The sequence below is a fragment of the Leptonychotes weddellii genome, unplaced genomic scaffold (assembly GCF_054177405.1).
Source record: "Leptonychotes weddellii isolate Sample4059 unplaced genomic scaffold, ASM5417740v2 HiC_scaffold_4966, whole genome shotgun sequence".
NCBI classification, from domain to species: domain Eukaryota; kingdom Metazoa; phylum Chordata; class Mammalia; order Carnivora; family Phocidae; genus Leptonychotes; species Leptonychotes weddellii.
In genome coordinates, this window is record NW_028017009.1 from 1 (window position 1) to 7807 (window position 7807).

At 37.4% G+C, this 7807-nt stretch overlaps 1 long non-coding RNA gene across 1 annotated transcript; it reads left to right on the top strand.

Annotated features, from left to right (window-relative positions):
• The first annotated feature begins 147 nt into the window (after window positions 1-147).
• LOC145719515 (uncharacterized) lies at window positions 148-7472 on the top strand. The gene is made up of 3 exons (XR_014142427.1): window positions 148-804; window positions 4096-4307; window positions 6534-7472. It is a non-coding gene; the product is annotated as an uncharacterized LOC145719515 (long non-coding RNA).
• The last annotated feature ends 335 nt before the right edge of the window (window positions 7473-7807 follow it).

The following is a 7807-nucleotide window of genomic DNA, read 5'->3' on the forward strand; positions in this document are numbered from 1 at the left end:
TATATTAAACAAATGAAAGTTGCAAAAAGTGAAATGCAGAGCGGTTAAGTGATTGCTTCAAGGTTACAGTTAATCCTTTTTTCCTACTTTAACAATTAAATTTCGTTATATCTTTTTGTATTGCAAACTGGGTTGAAACAGCCTATAAAATTTTATGTAAGATAAAGGTATCAAAAAAGTAAATGTGGAGTAGTAGCTTGCTGAAGCCCAGGAAGAGTGAGCACACACATAAAAGCACAATGCATGGTCTTCTAGAGTTCTTAAAGTTGGGTTATAAATTCGCCTCTGAGTTTCCTAGCAGCCAAAGCAAGAAGAGAGATCTGATTAATTACGACGTATGATCAGTATATTCACGTAATGTATAGCCAAATCACATGGTGTGTTTGAGCGTATATGTATTAAATGCCAGTTGCTTAGGAAATGTATGTTTTTCTTAGCCCACAATTCTGAGAGAAATTTGTCTCTTTAGTGAAATATATGACGTGACATCAGTCTTTTGACTTCTAATACGTGTTTCTCTCTATTGCCTACTTTAACTTGGTCCTGTGTGCTTTAAATATAAATTTTATGGTGGAATGGCAAAACTTCCTGGTTAGAAGGTAACCATACCTGCTGTTACCCTCTCCTCTGTCAGGAATTCTTGTTAAATCATGGGCACAGATCTTTGCCAGCTCGAAAGCACAAAAACTCCTATTCCGGATCATTGACTGCTTACTGCTGCCACACACCGTTCTACAGCCAGAGAGAGAGCTGCCTGCACCGCTGCTGACTGCAATCCAAAAGAGTCTTCCTCTGTACCTCCAGGTATAGTGAGTGTGGCTGCTTGCAAGCGTAAAAGAAAAAAATGAAACTTTGCCTTAGAACGGTATCCTAACTGCAGATTTGAAAACCATCCATTGTCGTCTCAAGGTTATGTGTGTACATGTGGCACTTCTGTTGAACAAGTTTTAAATTCCTCTTGTGTTTGGCCGTGAAAACAAAGATGGAAGAGGCAGTCTCTCAAGAAGCCGTTAAAGTTGAGACAGGAGGCCGACTAGCATAGACACAGTAGTGTGCTCCCGGTTTGCCTTAGAAGCCTCAGCTGTCTGCCAGCCAGATGGCGATGAAGAGATGAGAGGGACGATACCGTGAAGGAGACGAGTTGTAAAGGAGCAGAGTGGGTAAGAGTTGAAGGACCAGTCCTGTCAGAGGGAACAGCAGGTAAAAGGCATGAGCTTTAAGAAAGTATGACACGCTGGGGAAGAGCAAAGAATTCTGTTGTGGTTGGATATTCATCTAGAAGGTTCCATGTGCCACACTAGGAAGTCTGGACTTGTTCTTTTACGTGGGGATTTGAATGCATTGTTGATGGATTTTTTTTTTTTTTAAAGATTTTATTTATTCATTTGAGAGAGAGAGAATGAGAGAGAGCACATGAGGGGGGGAGGGTCAGAGGGAGAAGCAGACCCCCCGCCGAGCAGGGAGCCCGATGTGGGACTCGATCCCGGGACTCCAGGATCATGACCCGAGCCGAAGGCAGTCGCCCAACCAACTGAGCCACCCAGGCGCCCTGTTGATGGATTTTTGATGGATTTTGAATAGGGGAGTGGGAGTGACATATCCTATTTACATGTTAGAAAGGTGATGCTGGCCAGGTGATAGACATTGGAGAGGGCATGTGCTATGGTGAGTGCTGTGAATTGTGTAAGACTGTTGAATCACGGACCTGTACCTCTGAAACAAATAATCCATTATATGTTTAAAAAAAAAAGAAGAAGATAGTAGGAAGGGAAAAATGAAGGGGGGGAAATCGGAGGGGGAGATGAACATGAGAGACTATGGACTCTGAGAAACAAACTGAGGGTTCTAGAGGGGAGGGGGCTGGGGGGATGGGTTAGCCCGGTGATGGGTATTAAAGAGGGCATGTACTGCATGGAGCACTGGGTGTCATATGCAAACGATGAATCATGGAACACTACATCAAAAACTAATGATGTAATTATGTGAGTAACATAACATAATAAAAAAATAAAAAGAAAAAAAGAAAGGTGATGCCGGTGGCATCTAAGATGGTTGGTGTGGGCGTTACATTGGAGACTTGGAAGGCAGTGAATTGTGCATTATCTGAAGTTTTTGAACGAAGTGAGCGGGTATAGAACTCGCACAGCAGACTGCAGAAACATGTAGGAGGTCTGATTAAAAATACTTGCTAAGTGAATGCTGTGGAGAAACAGAAAGAAATGGAATACTTCTTAGATTCCGGAGTGGCTGCTTAGGCAGATAGTAGTGTTGCTAACTAACATGGGCAATTCTGGAGATGTGGGGATGAAGCTAATAATTGATTTCTGAACAGCTTTCGTTTGAGGTGCTGTGCAATATCTAGGTAGGCACTTGGAAATATTAATCTGTCATTCAGGGGAAAGCACAGAGTTGGAAGCTTTGTTTTTCATTGGTGTCTCATACTGAAGATAAGTGCTTCTTAATTTGGGGTTCAACAAGGGAAACTTGAGGAAGAAAGGGAGAACAGAATGTGATTAGGTAATCAGTCTTTTCCACAGGTAGATTTTTTTAAACAGATTTTTACAGTTTCTAAGAAATTTTAAGTTGGCTTTTTAATTTTGTATTGGTAATAACATAATAAAGTTTAGTGTGTCTGCTGGCAGAAAGATAAAGTATTGCCAATCAGGGAATATGGGTGGGGAGGAATCTCGGGCAGCAGGAGAGTCTGAAAAACGTGTTCTCTGTTTCCCTCTTAAGCCAAAATAGTACAACAAGATATCGTATTAGGGGTGCCTGGCTGGCTCAGTCGGTAGAGCATGGGACTCTTGATCTCAGGGTCGTGAGTTCAAGCCCCATGTTGGGTGTGGAGGAAGCCTAATTAAAAAAAAAAAAAAATTCTTATAATACTTCATAAGTGGTTAATTGAAAATTTTGGTGAATTTATCCATTTGTCAGAATTGACTTAGAGCTATACCTTTAATTTATTAAAGGTACTCAGCTTTCCTCTTCAGAGTTTTCTGAACATACCTATGTATTCATCATCTAATAATATGCTTTGTTTTAAACAAAAACATTGAAGAAACTGTTTGGAGAGGTATTCGTTGCTTTTTTTTTTCCCAGTTGTTGTTTGATAGTGTCAACAGCTCTATGCTACTTTTATTACAAATAATCTTTCATTTATAGCTAAAATGGATACATAAACATTTCTAATTATTTCTCTAGGAAAACACGTTGCTAATTGCGAAGTACCAAATTATAAATGAACTTTTAGCACATAATTTGTCATTGTGTTGGTGATTGTATTTTATTAATATGCAGTATTTAGTAACAATGGCAGAAAAAATATTTCTCAGGGTATTGGTTTCATTATTTGTAAGTATCAAATACCGTAATCCACACGGAATTATTTTGTTAACTTTGTTAATTTCTATACAAATGGAAGAGATTAAATCAACAGAACTCTTAACTTCTCTAAACCTCAGTTTCCCCAGCTATGAAATCAGAGATGTGATAATAACCAACTCATTGTTCTTTTGAGAAATTTAAATGAAGTAAAGGATATAAAGCACATGGCACAATGCCTGACACATGAAACTCTTAAAATAGTCATTAATCAGAGTTGTACTCTTCTGTATTTCTCTCCTGTCAATTTTTTTTTTTAATTTATCACATTTCTTACCATGGGAGATTTTTAGTATAAATTCTGTAGTGTCACTCAGATAAATGACCAGTACTTACATAAAAAAACTGACTTAAAAATGTATTTTATTACTTTGAAATAATACACAAATGTAGTTGATGAGTGTGGTGGTCATGTTCTCTGGGTATGAGAGGAAGAAGGAAGCTTCCTTTGTCTTCTTGCACTTCTCCCCTGCTTCATTTGCGTACACCCCGAAGGCACGCGTGTTTGGTTAGATACCACCCCATGGATCTCACCCAAGCTCAGCAAGTCCCTGAGCCTCATATTCACATCGTCTGTTGATGTTGGGCTGTGCCTTTGTTGATTATGGGTGACATATTCTGACATGAATATTAATGCTAGGGACTAAATAAGTTCCTCAGTATATATTTTTTTAACTTTGCCTTTTACTATTTCTTTTCTTTTTTCTCCTGTAGGGCATGTGTATCGTGTGTGGTCAGTCCCAAAATCCAAATGCCTATTTGAACCAATTACTAGGGAGTGTTATTGAGCAGTATATTGGGCGGTTTCTTCCATCGTCCCCGCATGTTTCGGGTCTCGGACAACACCCTGTTTTGTTGGCATTGAGAAACTCCGCCGCTGTTCCACTGATATCACCTCTAAAGAAATGCATCGTACAAGTCATAAGGTACATCTAAATATTAAAAACAAGTGGTATTTACAATGTATTAATCTTTATTAAAAAGTAACAAAGCATCCCAAAGTGTTGGCAACCCTTGGGATGCTGGTAGTTTAGAAACTTTCATTTTCCCTGAGAAACATTGTCTCTAAGAATTTACTAAAATGACTTTTGCTCTTGGCAGCCTGAGTCAATGCTCTTTAAATTGTTTTATCTACATAGCTATTATTTTTCTTATACATGTCCTAAAGATACGTATTTTCTTAGTTCTTATCAGATAAACAGTAAGTGTATTTTCTACTATAGAAAACACATTATTTATATTTTTAAAAGAGAACAACTAAGTGAAAAAATGAATGCTAATATGAAAAAGGAAGTACTAAGAAGTCCTGTTTTGTTGGTCTCCTCTCTGTCTTTGATTTTATTATTAGATGCATAAGTGAAACCTCTTAGGTTCTCTGTTACCCTTTAACAGCAACAATAGAAGATTCAGTAATAGAAGTTTTTTTTTTTTCTTTGTCTTCGTGGAGTATCTGGCTTCATATGAAATTAGCTTTTAAACTAAGATGCTACGGCAATATACAGGCATACCTTGTTTTATTGCACTTCACAGATACTGTTTTTTACAACTTGGAAGTTTGTGGCAGCCCTTCATCCAGCAAGTCTGTTGGCACCATTTTTCCAACATTATTTGTTCACTTCATGTCTCTGTGTTACATTTTGGTAGTTCTCACAATATTTCAGACTTTTTTGTTACTATCATATTGGTTATGGTGATCTGTAATCGGTGACTACAACTGGCTGAAAGCTCAGATGATGGTTAGCAGGTTTTTTTAGCAATAAAGTATTTTTAAGTTAAGGTATATACGTTGTTTTTTTTAGACATCATGCTGTTGCACACCTAATAGACTACAACAGAGTGTAAACATAGGTTTGATATGCACTGAGAAACCAAAAAATTCATTTCACTTGATGGTGACATTTGCTTTATTATAGTGATATGCAACCAAACCCACAATACCCCTCCATTCCATGCTTCTCCACTCCTGCAGTTCCCCATCTTTGTTGAGGCTCCTTCCTCTGAATCCCTGAGAATTCTGGGGTTATTTTCAAAGCACCTATCACATTACATTATAATAGCCTTTTTATTTTATTTTTTTCCTTGTCCAACTCTTCCACTAGACAGTGAGCCCGTTGCCTTAGAGACCGTATTTACCATTTCATTCTTACATTGTACCTGATATACTGTAGGTGCACAATAAATGTTTGGTCTAGGAATTCAACGGTGAACCAAAAAGACAAAACCCTTGTCCTCAGAGATTGAATGAATCTACTAAAATGGAGTATTTGTTGGAAGCCACTGTATGGAGTAGAAATGATGATGAAGACATAGTTCCTGCCCTCAAAGACTTTATAATCCTTAGTGATTTCCATGGCTCATTTTGGCAAATTTTATTGCTTTGCAAGTACATTGGATGTCTAGCTTAGATTTAGCTATATTTGGCAATTTTTCATGTTGCCTAGACCTTTTAGAAACTGAGCAATTCCCACTTTCATTTATTCACTTAAATATCTACTGAATACCTATTATGAGCCAACACCTGCCTAAGAGGTAGAGAGAGAAAAATGAGTAAGATAAATTATCTTTATGATCTCTGTTGACTTAAAATGCTAAAATTTGTTTTGCTTTCAGAGAAAATATTAAATAAACTACCTCTGATTTTTTTACTTCCTAAGAGAAAGAAAGAGGTAAAGCTGGAATGGGAAGCTAATTCCTAGGACAGTCCTCTTATTGATTTGGAAAAATAAGACCCTTCCCAAATCCCTAAATAAATAAATGTGAGGAGAGATTTCTTTATGCAAATTTGACATTAAAGAAAATGTTGCATTGTTGAGGAGCTGATAGAGGAAATCGGGCTCATATTAGAACGGGAAAAAAAAAATTAACAATTAGGTTTTCATTTGGGTTTTGATTAAGTTCGTTTAAAGATCAGGTTTTAAATTTCGTTTGTGTCTGTATTCTGCTTTGGCCCTTATAACGCAGCAAAGATGTGCAGTCGTTGCTTCTAAATTTTTATGCTTGAGGATAGTATGGTAAAATACACATTTTTTTTTTTAATTGTGCTTTATTAATTTGGGGGGTAAAATTTGTCAGTATCTTTAAAGTGTATGACATTTGATTCTGTTCATTGAAACTTTAACTAGAAGAAAAAACAAAATTGTGCTTCTTTTTAGGAAGTCCTACTTGGAGTGTAAAGGGTCCTTGCTCCCTCCTCGCTTAGCCTCTATTCTGGCCTTCGTCCTGCAGCTCTTCAAAGACACTAGCATAGACATTTCTGAGGTTCAACTGCTCCTCCCTGGTGTCTTAAAATGCTTGATGTTGGTCAATGAACCCCAAGGTTAGTTTGAATCTGTGTTGTTATACTTTTCTTTATGTAATATCAGTTTCTACATATTGTGGCTAAAAAACAGTGGATAGCTGAGGTTGGGCATGATAAAATGGTTAAACACCTGACATGTTTCAGTGTAGTTTACTTCTGTTTTGTTTTTTCCCCCAAGGCAAACAGTTTATTTAAGGACTCCTTCCTCTGATTAGACTTGTTAACCTTTTAAAGAGTATTTGTTTAATCTGACTACAGTATTAAATCAACTTGTTACATATCATGTGGTGAGGGGTCAGCGTAAGTTCTTCTGTTCAGGTTTCGGCTAGAATATCTAAGCTTTCACAGGCAATCCTGTAAGGATCCTTTGATCCTCGTCCTTTTGTTTTCAGTCTCATCAGCCTTACTGCTAGGGATCTCTTTAAAATATCATCTATTTCATCCCCACTGTGAGTAGCATGCTTTAATAAGCTTATTGAGAATATGCAGAATAGTAGCCATAGTTCTATCCTGAAGGAGTTTTTAATGTAAATAGGATGCTGTGTGTGTAAGTGTGTGTGTGTTATCATTATAATGTGATTGTTCAGGGCAGGGCTTCTCAAATGTTTCCACCTAAGTACTTCTAACTGCTGTGATAAGTGAGTGCAATGTGGATCCTGAAGAATCTGAAGGCAGCACCCGAAGTGGTAGCTGAAAGCTCAAATAGCTCTTTGAAATGTTCTGTTTTATCTCAAAATTCATGCATATTTTGTTTAAATGTGTATTTATTTTAATAATTAAAATGGTTGGTTTGTTTTTGTTTTTGTTTTTCTGCTCCCAAGTTTGGTTTTACAAAAAAATGTTTTGGTGTGTTAATATAGAATGCCCTTACCTGATAGTAGAATCTCTGTGCTGAAAAATACCCAGATGGACCCCAGAGTCGTCTTTAGAAATTTTGTCCTCATTGAAAACTTACGCATACTTTCAGTGAAAGCTTGTTGTGGTGTACAAGACAAAATTTGTTGAAACGGAGCAGACAGTATAAAATTTTAGCTGGCCTCTTGTTTTGGTGATAGTAATATTTATCAGGAAGGAGGACAGGGTGTGGAAGGTGAATTTTGCTGCTCACATCTAGCTGATGAGTGCATC